The sequence below is a fragment of the Nipponia nippon genome, unplaced genomic scaffold (assembly GCF_047370975.1).
Source record: "Nipponia nippon isolate SJK-2023a ecotype South Korea unplaced genomic scaffold, ASM4737097v1 scaffold_25, whole genome shotgun sequence".
Lineage (NCBI taxonomy): Eukaryota > Metazoa > Chordata > Aves > Pelecaniformes > Threskiornithidae > Nipponia > Nipponia nippon.
Window position 1 is genome coordinate 3,152,010 of NW_028262342.1, and position 8,294 is coordinate 3,160,303.

Here is an 8,294-nt window from a genome sequence, read left to right on the forward strand (position 1 = left end):
AGCAAATGGTGAGAGCACAAGGTGGTGGGAAAGGGACCCCAAGGGTTACACCAGCAAAGCCCGTCCCAGGCTGCCACCCCGGGTGGCCAGCACCACTCGAGCACAAGCCTGCTCGCCCCCCCGCAGAACCCCCTGCAAGGGGACAGCGGCTCGCTGCCGCGCTCCGGGGCTCTCGGGGACCCAGCTGCCGAGCGGGTGCTGCCGGCAGCACCCAGGGGACCCCGTCCCCAGCCACCTCCCGCCCCTCAGAGCGGGGCTGTAAGTGACTGCTGTTGCAGTTTGCCCAGACCTCTCCGCACTCGAGCAATAAAGGTCTCCTTATTTTCCGTGGCTGCCATGGCAATCTTGCTGTGAGGTGCAATGCTGAGCATCCACTAACTGAGAAATAGTCGTCTTTCCACTGCACCGCGATCGGTCCCTAGATTGGGTTTCTCCCTTTCCCCATGGTTTTCAGCACGTTTAAGAGGCAGCCTCAGAATGAGAGGCCATTTACAAATGCCACTGTTCCTCGAAGAGCACTGGCGAGACACCTTTCTCTAAGTTATTCTTTTTCTCCCTTCCTCCCTATGCCCAGCCATATCGTCCAGACAAAAATACCACCACTACGTTACGACATCCATAATTCTGGAAGTCCTGATCTGTTTTAATTCAGTTTTAAGATTATTGCTCTAAACACAGTGAGACAGATTTTCTAGGTTCTTTTTTTCCTGGCAGTGTTTATACAGCAATGCATGTCACTGTAGACCAAAACCTGATTAGTACTTCTGCTTTTTGTTATCAAGTTAATAGCAAAGGACTCTTTTGGAGTAAATGGGATATAATAGAAGCTTCATAGGTTTCCCATTATACTTTACCATTATCATTTGGAGCTAGTGTCTTTTGTAGTCATTAATGAATAATGACAATATAATAATCTTCAAAGCTCACCATTCCAGCACCAACCTTTCCTCTGACTTATAATTAAGATGTCAAAATTAATTTCCCTCTCAGAAAGCAGGAACTCTTCTTTCTTTGCTGATGGATCTGTTTTACAGATATCAGTTCTCAGCTTCCCCAGCTTGGCTCGACCTCACTGTGAAGGACAGTGTGGTAGAGCACACGGTTCTCCATTTTTCAGTGTCAGTCCTCAAAACCGGCTTCACTAAGCAAGAAAAGAAAAAAAGAGAGTGACCTGTTGGTAGATGGCCCCTGCAGGCTCGGGCACTGTTATCAACATAAGGGTCGGGAATCATAGAATCATTTAGAATCATTTAGGTTGGAACAGACCTTTAAGATTATCGAGTCCAACTGCCAGGGTCTTTTGGTGGTCTCCAGACCATGACACGGTGCCCCTTTCATTTTCAGGTGAATGAAATAAGATGTAGCAAGGACGCACAGAAGCGCTGCGGAGACTCACCAAAGGCGCAAAGCCAAGGAGCGCGCTGGCGAGGCGGTGCGGGCGCCGCAAGGCTGCAAAGCCGTGCCTCGGAGATGCTGCGAGGGCTGCGTGCCGGAGAGGAGATCTGCCGAAATGCTGCCTAGCTCCCCGGGCGTCAGACGCGCCGAAACGCTGCCTTTCGGCAGCGTTTCGGCGCGTCTGACGCCCGGGGAGCGCTCCTCTCCACTCATGCTGGGCCAGCCTAAGTGGCAGAGATGTGGGTATCCTAGAGGATGCCCTCATCCAATTAAACATTCATGTCCTCTTGCTTCTTCTCATGTATTTTTATTACTAACAGGTTTCTCAGCTGATAACATACCAGCAAATACATTATTCAGCCTGGCTCGCTGGCTGCCACTGCTGGCTGTCTCCATAACACCGACATCCTCCGACACTTACAAGCAGGGAACCCAGGATTCGCTGTGCCGTGGCCAAGCGCCCCAGCAGAGCGTGGCCAACGCCATAGGGGCAGAGCGGGAAGCAGCAGCTCTGCCCCGGCCCTGCGGGGCTTGGCGGGGAGAGGCAGCAGGATGGGGCCAGAGCCAGGGATACCTGTCCCAGCTTGGCACAGCACAGGAGCGCGCAAGCCGCCCTCTTCCAGCTCCCTGTCACCCCCAGGAGACGTAGGTGGGGCAGGAGGGGCTTCTCGGGGCTGAAATGCCACTTGTGCTTCTGCTCTTACATTACAGAGGCTCTACCACCACAACAAATCCCTTTCTCTCTTTTTCCACATGCACTGCGAACATAGCAATTACCTTTGCGTCTCACAGGGGGGCTGTGAAGCTTAATTAATTTGTGGATTTTGGTGCTTTGTGCTCTCAAAATGCAGTGTGTTTAATTCCTTCATTACTTCACAGTTAATAACGTTATTTATTTGAGTTAGGGCAGTCCCCACACAGCCTGCACGATGATGGGTTCCCAATGCCATACACTGCACGGGCAGCGGGAGGAGCGGCCCCGGCGCAGGGGATCGGGGTGGGCTCGGGAGGTGCAGGCTGCCTGTCCCGGCACGGCTCCCCGCGGACCCCGGGCGCTCTCCGGCACTGGCAGCACGCAATCGTTGCTGAGCGGAACATGCGCCCGCTCCGACTGCGAGCCAGCCTCTCTGCAGCCGCGACAGGGACCAGGCTGGCCAGGCACAGGCTCCCCATGCTCCCCATCACCCACCAGTGGGCCCGGGGGAAACCTTCCCCAGGTGGGTCTGTGTCCGTGCGTGCCTACGAGAGGCCAGAGCCGCACGGCCCCTGGTACCTGTGCACGCTGTCATCCATGGGGGAGAGGACAGCGTGTGTGATGCGCGGGGCGGTACACGGGGGACGCGGTGCCCAGAGGTGAAGCTGAAGCCCTGCTTATCGCAAGGCAGCCTTCATGTGCAGCTGCTTATACAGACCTAGCAAGACAAAAATTAAACAGGCCATTAAGCAGCACTCCAGTGGATTAATGTTAGTCTGTCTCCCTTACGCTGCAGGATTTCAAAATTCCTTTGAAGTTTGCATATTAGAAAATCACTTTCCAAGCCACATAACTTTGAGCTTTAGATGTTTCCTAACAGTTCTGTGGTTGAGGAACAGCTGACTAATCCTTTAGGATTTAATGAGGTTAACTAACATGCACAGCTTTGTAGGAGAGCTGTAGCTGGTATCTTGGTAGCAAACATGAAAAACAATGACAATAAGCTATGTTCTGTAAAGAGCCATTATGGGAGCACGGCATCGTTTCGGTAACTTTTGCTGAAGCTTCTCTTTCCTTCATGAGCACAGGTAGGGATTTTGGTCTTGTTCAATCATAACAATTAATAATGAATGGCACTATTTGCTTGTAAGTCTCACTGAAGCCAACAAGATTACACATTTCTGTTCTCTGGGTTAATTTCTGCTTTTGTAGCTTGGGAACCACTTCCACGTGCCGGCAGAGCACCAGCAGCGTTTTGCTAGCAGCCGGTAGCTGTTAGCAGCCGGGGCAGGCGGCAGAGTGCGCCCAGCGCGGGGCTGTGACTGGAGCCCGCGTTCCGCTGTTTGCCCAGCGGAGCCCAAATCTGTCCCTGGCGAGGTCTGGCATTGAGCCCTCCTCTCGGCTGAGCACTGGGGACAAGGACGAGCCCACAGCGAGGACCCTGAGCCGTCTCAGCGCGGCCGCCCTGAGCTGTTGTGCTGTTTATACTTCCCGCACGTTTGCACCGCTGCTCTGGGTTTGTTCGGCGAGGCGGCTGTGCCCGGCCTGGGGCTGGAGCGCTGCCGAGGAGCAGGGACAGCGGCGACTGCTCTGCATCCTTCTCGGCTCGTGAAGTTGTCTGCAGAGTACCTGTGCTCCGGGTGCCTGGAGACTGAACGATGAACTTAATTTGGTATTTACAGAACACACTGAAGTTGCACGTAACAAGTTGACACATAAATTCATTAGGATGCAATTACAGCGATCAGAACTTGGGCTACTCAATTATTTTTAGCAAGAACATGTAATTAACTGCAGGTTCACGTCAAATGCTGCCTGGTGCCATGAATCAGGTTCAGAGGGTTGGCTTGCACAGGAAAACACAACAGTGGGTTTTTTCCCAGAGCGCAGCCTCCTGGCTGGGAGATAGCAGGCTAAGGGGGAGCAACAGCCAGCGGTGGCTTGTTTTGTGGGAGACAAGCCTGAGTGAGATGGGATGAGCAGAGCATCTTGTCCGTTACCTGGCAGCCCGGCTGTCAGGGACAGAGCCTCTGCCTGGGAGAGGGCTTCAGCCACCCCAAAATAGACAAGGCTCTTTACTGCTAAGGCTTGGCTCTTGAAAGCCCTGTGCAGTAACTGTGGGAAGCACATAAAGTGAGAGGCAGCGCTGCTGGCACTGGCACGAACTCCCGGGAATGACTTCAGGTAAAAGGAGGCAGAAGAAGAGGAACTTGCTGTTCAGCTAACTGCTCTTACAAACGGGCCCATGCTGTATTTATGGAGACCAGCAGAGGAAAGGGGCACGATGCACACGCCGGTGACATAGTGAAAACCCTTAAAGTGCTTTCCAAACTGAATACTCATTTGGTAACCAGAAAGGACTGGTTACCGAAGCGTCCTCGTCACTTCCACACCACTGCTGCTCAATTGCCATCTCAACAAAGACGCTTCAGCCTCAGCTGACAGTGCGGAGTCAAGGCTCATTTTCTTACACGGGAGGAGGACCTGCGTCGCCCTGCTGCTCTGCCTAACTGATGCACAGCCGATGCTCTGTAGCAGCACGGGAGCTGCAGGGCCCAGGGCTGCGAGAGCACCCGGGTGCAGGCATCAGATTCCGAGAAGCCCTTGCGAGGGACCCCCCCACCCCTGGATGCACCGACACCTCTGTCCCCCTTACCCAGGTGGTGCAGACACCCTGGCCATGCACGGGGCCTCCCTTGCTGCTGAAGGCAGTGTTTCGCCAGGACCAGAGGAGAAGCAAGACGAAAGCTGCAGATCCTGTTGGGATGCAAGAAAGCTGGCGCCTTGCTCTCGTATCACCTTGGTTGGAGACCAGGAATGAACAACCCAGCCCACCAGCTGGGTCGCAGCAGTGCTCAAGGAGCCCTCCGCAAGGGCAGCTGCTCTCCTTGCCCATCTTCAGGCAGCGATTTGGGGACCTGCCAGTGTCCCCCAGGGCGTTCCTCCTGCCCGGCCCATGCTTGCTCTTGCTCTCACACGCGTGGTCTTACTCCAACCACCGCCACACGTGCTTAGCAGCTGTAGGAAGGAGAAGGACAAGGAGCAGGAAAGCAGGAGGGTGCCCTGTGCAGGACAAGGAACAGACCTGTCCTGGCCATGCCAGGGACGCAAGCCCAGTGCATCGAAACTGCATCGGGTATTATTGCCTCTGCACCATTGCTGCCTCGGGATTAAGCATCATAAATATTTGTGAGTTATTACAGCTGCTTTGGAAAGATCTGCCTGTTACAGCTCATAGATCATAGTGGTGCTAGAGGAAAATAAAACTATGTAAAACTGTTTGCCTGTTGCTCATTTGTAGCTTTCCTTCAGCCCACAGGAGCCTGGAGACAGTGGCCAGGCCAGTACTGCTACAGCAGCAGTTTCCTCACCGTCTCTTCCACTCCTGAATTATTTCATGGGAAGATTTCTTCTAAGGAGTGGAAAATTCAAAAATATACATCACACCAGTAAAAATCCCTTATAGAGCAGTAGCCAGGCAGGTGGCTGGTTAGAGGCTGTATGTGAAAAAAGGGAAGGAAAGAAAGCAAGCAAATCTTTCAGGATTTACTGGGTGCATAAAGCAGGAGAGTAGTGTGGGTGTGAGCAGTGTAACAGGACCTGGGAGATGGGGCACAGCCCTGAATGCTACTGAAGTTAATTTGGTTAATTGTCGTCCCTCCGGCCTGGGTCAGTGCCTCGGGGCGCGGGAGTCCTCTCTCCCGCTCCTGTCTCATCTGTTGAGGAGGAAGGCATCTGCAAAGAGCCCAGTCTTCCCATATCTCATTTGCAACTGGACTTTTAACAGACTCCAACTGTCTGCCAAATAATAAATAAGAAGCCTTTACACCGCAACATTCAGGTTATTGCAGAGAGCTTTAAACAAAGCCTAAATAGCAGCTGATTTAAGAAACAAGGTTGGGAAGGCAGTGCTACTGATAGCTGTAGCACGTGGGTGAGCGCCTGCAGGAACGTGCCAGCGCGCAGTGCGCAGGCAAGCCCTCGAACACAAAACCTATTTCCAGGCTTAAAGCCATCACTGGAGAAGCTTTCATGTGCGGTGATGAAATGAAGGCAACTGAAGCATTACAGAAAATGCCTTATTACAGCAAAATCGTGTGACTCTGGATTTCATAATTTACCCCTCGCTGGGGAAAACCCTGCGAGCAGGCGCAGCGAGGCCGAGTGGCACGGCAAGGGTAGGGCCCGCGCCCGGCAGCACCTGCGCTCCGCAGGGGCGCGGAGCCGCGGGGCAGCCGTGCCCTTCCCAGCGGAGAGCAGAGCCAGACATGCCCACAGACTTCACAGGCCTGGGAACTGGGAGGCACCAAACCGGAGCAGGAGCCCGTGCGCCGACTTGCAGGCAGCCGGAGTTGGGCTGGGAGAGGCAGGAGCACGCCGGGGTTCGTTACAGCTCTGCACGGCATACCTGCGGGCGAGCCGGCGCTGGTGCCGCTGAACGATTTATACACCACTAACTCATGTACTTCCCTGCTGCATAATTCATACCTTTTTAGCAGAGGATAAAAACTTCACAACTGCTAATGTGCAAGTGTTTATTAACGTGGAGGCTGCCAGACAGACCTTGGATGTGGAAGGAGCTCTTGAGACAGAGCCAAAGTCTGTCCTCTGTAAGCAGATTTTTTTGAAAGCTACTGCCTGGTAGGTAACAGGCTCCAAGCGATTCTCTGGTGGCTGCTGAGCTGCTGCTTCATCTCGGGGCCCCTGAAGAACTTGGAGCATCGTAGAAGCAGAAAGAAATAAATAGATCATTTCCTTTACGCGAGGCCGGGTGCTGGATGTGCCGTATTGTTCATGTTCCTCCTGCACAGAGCAGTAAACCAAGCGCAGACAGGAGGAGATAAGAGCGTTCATTCCCACAAGGAGCACAGATAGGATGAAAAACAAGTTTTAAGCCATGTTCCACGCAAGGTTGTTTATAATGCCTGTAGCTATTTTTAAACCTGGGAAATGAAGGGCTGCTAGCTGCAGAGAGCCCTTGAGGGTAGGTGCATTGTGTTATATATCACTGTCAGGTGAACAGGAGCGGACACTCGGTACCCGGCAGCTGGCACAGGGACGTTGTGACGCCATCCCTCCCCTTCCCGGCAGGAGCCCGGCCGCAGGCGCCTCCCAGGCAGGTGGCTCTGTGCATCCACTGCTGGGGTGACACCAACCTTCACGGGGACAACGTCACTTCAAAAAACCTCCGCAAAGATGCTGCTGGGGGAAAAATGCAGTTTCTGGGTCTAGAGGAGGAGCGTGGCAAAGCCTGCCAGGCAATGCCGCCTGTTTTGCACGGCCCCGTCCAGCGGGACGGAGGCACACTTGGGCAGGACGCCTTTGCAAGCACAAGGCTGGAGGCAGGGCGGGGGCAGCTGCCTGCGGGGCTGGCCCTGGGCGCTGGGGATGGAGCGTGGTGTGGGAAACACTGCGGGACGCTCCGGTTCCTTCAGCAGGGGAAGACAAAGGCAGGACGGGCAGCCAGCCCCTTCCCGCCTCCCACCCCGTCGCCGGCGTGCCAGCACGTGTTAACTCTTGGATGCTGACAGCAGCTATTTTGAACAGCCTCTGACACCGGTAAAGTGAGAAATCAATTCCCAGCGCCAGAATTTCTCTCTCTAGCATTTTGGAGAGATTTGAGGCTACCGAAGCTCATGCTGTAGGATATCACCGCAGTGCCTTGACCCAGCTGTACCTCTGTAAAGACCCTTCTCACGGCCCCTGCAAGGGCGACCCCAGCCACCACAAATGCAGTGCTTTGACGCGGCACAGCGCTGCTCCCCACAGCGCAGTCCTGGCTTACCTGGGGACCAGGGACCATCTGAAATCTACTCTGGCGTTTCCTGGAGGTTTGATGTGTGTTCATCAAATTGAAAGGGATTAAAAAAGAAATTAATACCATAAATACCCTAAATGAGTGGGATCTATAATCATTTCCCTGGCACCACTAGCATACTGTTAATATATATAACATTATTTAAACAATAAGTTAACAACTTTCGCCTGTGAATTAAAATATCTTTTTGAAATATATGCTGATTACAAGGCAAATGTCTTTGTTCTAATTATCTTAATTATGGGCTTTTAATGGCAAGAAGCTGTAGAAATGAAAACACACATAAATGGCAGCTTATAATGGTGATAGCTGCACCTGCTAGCACTTCTACTGTGTTGTCAGGGTAATTAGTGCATTCCTGTTGAAGGCGAGGAGAGCGGTGGGTTT